Consider the following 7447-nt stretch of genomic DNA (forward strand, 5'->3'; position numbering starts at 1 on the left):
TGCCTCCTTGCGGGCTTCCGCCTTGCCCTTTGAGAGTGCGTTAGTTAGTGTCGTCAGTTGATCTTAGAGGTCTTTCAAGGATTGTTCAAGTTTTTCGATCTTCTTATTGGCCATAGCTTGAGCTCTAGTTTCTACCATGCACCGATCCGATGTACTTGAGATTTGGGACCACCCAAAAAAAATTTCACTAACAATTGAATGGTACCACCTTGCTCAGCTCGTCGTCCTGATTCTTATGGGCTAGATCACCAATAAGCGCCCCGAGGGGTCTTAGGAATACTGTAGTAGTCGAATCCCCAAAATGTCAATGCTGCCAAAAGTCCTATGAAAATCATGCCCCAGTATAGGAACCCACACAACTACTCAGATCTGGATGGCAGCTCTGGTGGATCTGAGAGATCTGAATGGTTGATCGGATAAATCTGAGTGGTGGAATAGATTGCTGCTATGAATCTATGGATCTGAGCTGTGGGATTGATTTCTGCTGTTGCTGCAAACCCCACTTGCAAGATCTGATCTGGCAGAGATTATGCGTGATCCAGAGATAGAAAAGGGAACTGTGGTCTCGAGGAGTGTCAGGTGCTATAGATCGCAATATACATAAGGGTCTGACAGTAGTACTCAGCCCAATTTTTCAGGGGCACTAACCAAGGAGGATCAACCGTACCCTTAGTCGTACATCCCGACTACCCTATCGTATGGGCGAGTAATCTCTCTGAGTGCTATTCTCGGTGTACTGTAGTAGCCAGATGGTCGATGTTTTATATATGGCGAGGTTTCAAGGGAGCTAGTGGACTTCTGATATACTAAAGGGTACTTGGAAGATAGTCCATGCATGGTTCTGTCTAATGTGCTACTACTCGAAGGGGTACCCATAGGGGTTACAAGGGAGTCCAACAAGCGTGACCACCTCTTGTATTTCCTGTGTGCATGCCTCCCTGAATCCGCAGGTTTATGTGCTCAACGACAGATCCCATGGTTTAAAGACGCCAGAACACGTCTCTAGCCAAAAAAAAAATGCTAAAAAATGGAGATCCCACCGGCCCTAGACAGCGCTCTGATACCACTTGTTATTATATTAACCTCCAAGATGATACAAGAATACCAAATATGCACAGAAATATGCCCAGAACATAGAATAGTGAGAAATAATAGCAGGTATTTTAGTATTCAGAAAGTAATGTTCACTTGCCTCTTCGAGGGGGAAACCTCCAATAGAGCAGAGCTCGATTAGAAAATAAGACACGATGCTCCTTGCAGGGAGTCTCTATCCTTTATATATGACTCATACATGTAATACCATGGAGAAATACCATGGTTCTTATTAATACGATCTATCTAATACGATGGCCCATTTGCAACTAACTATGGTCCCGTCATCAAATGCAGGTTAACCACTTACAATTATTAATATGGGCTTTATTGACTCTTTACTTAACTATAACTATGACTTGATCCTACTACATAAATAATGGGGTTAGGGTGGGACCCTAACAAAAAATAACAATCATTTGTGCATACAAATCCTTTTTGATTGAGTTTGTAGAAGGCTTACCTCTCTCTTGTTATTCTTTAGAATGATAAAACCAAGCTTCTTTTTGTCTCTGTTTTTCTGCAATCAATGAATCAATGTTTTTTTATTAACATCTATGACTGAAAATCAAAATCAAACTACCTTTTCTGATGCAAAATCCATTCTCAGCTCTGTCCTTTTCTACCACATCCCTATTCTATCCATACAAAAAATTATTCCTTCATGCATATCATTGTTTATAAATGAAGACTTGGAAATAGATCTTTGTTTTTTTTTTAAACAAAATCATATCATGATTTTTTTCTTTTTGAAATTCCTTGTGACTTCTCTTAACTCATTCTTATGTAAAAAAATCATATGTCAACACCATTATTCAGATCTCGTTCATAAATAAACTGGAGTTCTTTCCTTCGTTTACTATTGGTCATATTTATGACACTATGTATGCAAATAATCTTACTATTTATGCAATCAAATTTACCATTTATGCATTTAAATCCATTGTCTATGCATTCAACCCTTGATTTTTTTCCTTTTGAACTCACTGTTTACACAATAAAACCATGGTTTTTGAACTCACTGTGTATTTAACGAACCATTTTTATGCATTCCTTTGCAAGTTCAATGCTCTGTTTTATTGACCAATTTGGTGTAGACACACACTTATGAAATCAGACCTTAACTCATCATTCTGTTTCATTACCCAACACGTGTTTATGCAATCAAAATTACAATCAAATTATATGTTTTAATTTGGCGACAACATGTGTTTTCAAAACTGCACTTTAACACTTCGTTTTCGTTATTCTTGGAAAAAGTCTGTGTTTATGTATTCATAACTACACTAAACCCTTCGTGACATTACTCAAATATTAACAAAAATGTTTGGTTCTGCAATCAAACATTCAATTTGGTGATTTAATGGAGTTACCTGGCCATAATGACTTATATTGATTTCCTTTGATTTTGACTCAACTGAACTGCATTTTATTATGGTTGGCACTTGTTAAATATCGGTTCAAAACATCTATTCTTTGAATGATGGCAGAGACGGCTAATGACAATAATCAATAGAAGTTGGAGCACTTCCCTATCTTAGAGTTTAACTTCTATTTTAATTAAAGAATCGTGTGATTTCCTCATAACCATCTGTTGCATTAAATGAGGAAAATCAAGTTTCGATCTTACCTTATTTCACACGAGATTGCTTTGAACTAACTCCACTTTCCCCGTTAGTCTTCTAGGTTTATCTCTTGATCTCACCGGATTTCTTCCTTATCACTCTAATCCCCAACCACTATATCTTCTGGCTTGCCTTCTTGGTTTATTTTCCTCTTTTCTCGTGTATCTTCACTCAAACATGCATATCAAGCTCACAACCATATGCTAAAATATGCTTTCGCAATATCTCGTCGCTCTCCCTCAGCCCTCAGAATGGCTGTGATGGTGGAGAGGGAACGATATTCACAACAACTATGTATACAATGGCAAACCCTGTGTATTCAATGGTAGATTGTTTGCAAACTCACGATGGTGTTTGAACCCTCTATTGTTTGTATTTAAAACTATGTTTGACCATTTACCTGCTTTGATGGCTTCCATCGTGGCCGTCCCTTATTCCATCATGGTTGTCATGACTGTCCCACATACCATTCCTTAGTACTGTCGCGACATTCATTGTTTGACCTTGACTGATATGCCACTTATACCATCGTATTATTTGCAAACCATATGTTTCATTATTGTTGGTTCGTATTTGTTATGCGTTATGTTTTGATTTACATTTGAATGGTTTTGATTACACATTGTATGGTCCTATCCCTATTCAACTGTCATCGTCCATATATCCACTTCCTCCATTGCCTTCTGCTTATTCCTCCAAAGCATTCATAACATGCATTGTTTGATTATCATAATGACATGTATGTGCATTGTATGTGTTTATAATAACCCTCGTTACTTTAATAGTATCATTTCTTATGTGCCATTATAACATATTACAATAAATCATTTCCACTTTGTATTTGTTATAATGTGCATGCTTCCATAGGTTTGTATTTCAATATAACTCATTTTAATTTTAAAAATGACCACATTTAGGTCATGTTTTAAAATTAATTCCATGATACTAATGTTGGTATTGGTTGTGCAGGTTCTTAGGGTTTCAGTTGTTGAACCCTCTATTCTGATCCTTTTTGCTTTCAAAAAAAATTATGGTTAGGAGACGAAATGGATATGGAATGGAGTATGGAATTATAAATATAGACCATAATAGTATTAGATATAGGATAATGGTTATGAATAGGATAATAGGATAAGAGTAGTGAAATGAGTAAGTAAAAATTATAGGATGAGGATAGTGAAATGAAAATGTAAGTAAAATTATGCTTTCAGGTACTAATTGTAATTTTAACATGTTTCTAAAAATTTCTAAAAAAAATGATTTTTCAAGAGCAGAAATTTGTACTTACAGTACTTGTAATCCTTGATAATTTGTGATAAAGCCTATGATGTCTTCTAGTCAAATGTCTTTTGATGAAATATCTAGATGGATTGAATAAAATTTATTTCTCCTTTCTATTCTAGCATCCTTCATTGATTCCGGTCCATTGGTTGTTGATGTCGTTCAGGTCCCATCTGCAATTGATTCATAATAACTCAAGTCCCTACTCTCATGCACATTTTTATGCAGTATATACATATTTCTTTCTAACATCTCAGGTCCCTTCTGCCCAATGGTTTCAAAAATGTTTTAGGTCCCAACTTCCATACAATACAAGTTCTCTCGTCAATTCAACTGCGCAAAATAAGTTTCTTTTGAGACCTTCTCCCTTGCTTATCTGAAGACTTGTCCTCAAGTCTTGTTTCTTTGGAGGATCTTCTGTAAATTCAAGTTGTTGTGAGAGTAGAACAAAAATTGTGAATTCATACAGGCCAAAGCAAGTTGGTTTTTGTTGACACCTAATCCTCAACGGATGGGTGAACTGGAACGTGAACAGTCAACAAGAAGATGAACTGATCCGTCCCATTTATGTATATAAATGATAGTTAGCTAATGAATTATGCAATTAGTTTTTCTTCTGCCTATTCTGGAGTTACCCTGGCCTGACATGGTATCAGAGCACAGGTCCCAGGTTCTAAAAAAAGTGTAACTCCTGCCTCTGTCCTGAGCGCTCCTCTGTCTTGAGCACTGCTCAGTCCTGAGCACTGCTCTGCCCTTTCCACGCCAGTTTTCATTGTCTGTTGCTTGTCTCGCTCATTACTCTGACGCGCCCTTTCCATGCCAACCTGAATGCGGCATATGGTATTTTCTGCCCTAACAGACTCAAAGCCTGCTATGCAGTAAGAAGGCCGACGGTTTCTTCTGAAGCCTTACGGAAAGAAGCACGTCCCCTTTGTGAATTATCTGCAGACCTCCTGGAAGACATTCGCCGCCATGGTTGTTGTACAGCTCATCTCCAAACAATTACGATGATTACAACTGTAAGGAACATGCCAATGTAAGATATCCACTTATCTAACCGATGTCGTCTTTCGATTATCTTCAGTATAGAATTAGACAAACCAACAATATTGAGAATGTCTAGAGCTTTCCGCTGTGCTTGCTTCAAACGATCTCTTTGTTCTGCATACTTTGAAAGAACAGCCACTCCAGTAGCATAAGCCTCATCAAGCATGTATGATGAATTACGTGCCGACTGCCTGGCTCGGGTTTCATCGTCAAAAATTTGCATTACATGAGCAGAGTCTCCATTTTTTTCTGTGCATTCGTTACTATATTGCAGTAATCTACCCTCTTTCCTTGCGAGCAGTGATCTTTGTGTGCTGTCCACGCACCCGAAGGCCCCAGTAGTAACGAAGACTGCGTTGGTTCCTGATCTTCAAAGAAACCGACTGCATCCATTTCGCAGTGTGTTCACTGATAACGCTCATTCTCTGCAAATTTCCGTCGGCAAAGAGTGGAGTTATTAGCGTTCCAAGTCATCCCTGAGTTTCATGTCAAGAGCATTGGATACCACCTGAGTGGTTCGGCCTGACATCGGCCTTCTTGCATACAAGGTTGGCCAAACGCTAACCAATTCCTTTGATAGAAGTCAGGGCAAGCATGATCTTCTGTCGCCCATCAACATTGGTGTTGAGGAAACGAAGAATGCGTTGAAACTCATCATTTACAATCAAAGACATTTTCGCAGAACGCGAGAAGCCTCAACAGTTGCCAGTAACGCTGGGTATTACGAAGACTGCAAGGGCTTTAGTATTATGCAGTTAATTTTTTAAACTTCAGTATGGCGGTTTCTATATAGCGTTGAGCAGTTTATTAAATTCATGATATACGCAGTTTATATGATTCAAAGCTTTCAAAATATTGCGGTGTTTCCAGAATGTTTTGTAGCATTACATATATATTGAAGTGATATATTGATATATATTGAAGTGATCCCTTGAGCATTTTTTTTTTCAAAACATAGTAATAGTGCAGTGATATAAGAAATGCTGATGCAAACGTTAGAAGAAAATAAAGTGCATAAGGCTGTGGCATAAGGATTTTTTCAGCAGAAGTTTTTTTTTATCAACAAAAGTTTTTTTTTAGCAGAGATATTCTTTTACAGAATGCATTCAATCATTTCTATGGTAGGAATAGTTCTCACTGGCAAGGAGAACTATCCTGAATGGTCCCAGATGGTAAAACACACCCTCATCTACAATGAGTTGTGGAAAGGAGTGTGTGTCGGAGAAGAAGACAAAGCCCCTGTGAAGCCTACATCAGATAAAGAACTTGTCATTTGGGAAAACAAGAACAGCAAAGCCTATGCATTGATCGCAGCATCTGTAAATGAAGAAGTAAGTCGTCATATTTCATCCTATTCCACTGCCTTTGAAGCTTTACAAAAGCTGAAAGAACTCTATGATTCACATTCTGCACTTGAAGTTGTTCAGCTCATGATTAAACTCTTCACTCTTGAACTGAAAAATAATGATCCCCTTGCCCTTGCATCTGAAATAAAATCTATAATGCATGATATTAAATCCACTAAGGTTGAGCTGGATATCTCTCTTATTGCCTTTCTCAAAGCACTCTATCCTACCTACTCCAATTATCTTGAGTCTTTACAAGCAAATGGAAATCTTAAATACATAACCTTTGAGTCTATTGTGAAAAAGTTTGCTGAAAGAGAGAAAGCCTTTGGAAAGAAAACAGTCCCTGAATCTTCTGAAGAGACTGTTTGCCTTGCTCATAAAGAAAAGCATCCTACTCAAGATTCTACAAGAGGAAGAGGTGGACGAAGAGGAAGAGGAAGATACTTCAGAGGCAGGGGGGCAGACATTCTCAAGGAGAAAAGGCAGATCTGCATTGCATTCGCTGCAAACGAAATGGATCACATGATGCTTCTACATGCAAGCTACCATGGGATAAAATTGAGCAGAGAAGAAATTAGCAGAAAGGTAAAACTAATGATACAGACAAAGGTAAAGCACCTGAATCCGCTCACTATATTGAGGCACAATGTAACATTGGAGTAAATGAAGATTTGTTTAATACTTCACTTGCTTCTTCGAAAAATGACTGGTTGCTTGATTCAAGAGCAACCTGTCATATGACTCATAGGAAAGATTTTTTTGAAGATTTCACTGACAATGTTGATGGAGCAGTATACTTTGCAGATCAGTCAAAAATCAAGCCATCAGGGCTTGGCACAATCAGGCTTAAACTGCCTGGTCTTCCAGACTTTCTTCTGGATCATGTTCTATATCTCCCACAGCTCAAGAGAAACTTGCTGTCCCTGGTCCACATCCGCCAGCAAGGTCACTCCATTCATATGTTTGATGGCAAGCTTGAGGTAAGAAAGGCATCTGACCACTCACTTGTCATGAGGGGTATAGAAGAAGAAAGACTTCTTAAACTGCAAGGAA

General features: G+C 38.2%; 1 pseudogene; it reads right to left on the reverse strand.

Moving 5' to 3' along the window:
- Positions 1–4869: 4869 nt before the first annotated feature.
- Positions 4870–5719, reverse strand: LOC149209453 (membrin-11 pseudogene; annotated as a pseudogene).
- Between the last annotated feature and the right edge of the window lie 1728 nt (positions 5720–7447).

The sequence above is a fragment of the Pinus tabuliformis genome, chromosome 1_2, assembly GCF_031772625.1.
Source record: "Pinus tabuliformis cultivar Carrire ecotype Pingquan chromosome 1_2, CPIR1, whole genome shotgun sequence".
Classification (NCBI taxonomy): Eukaryota; Viridiplantae; Streptophyta; class Pinopsida; order Pinales; family Pinaceae; genus Pinus; species Pinus tabuliformis.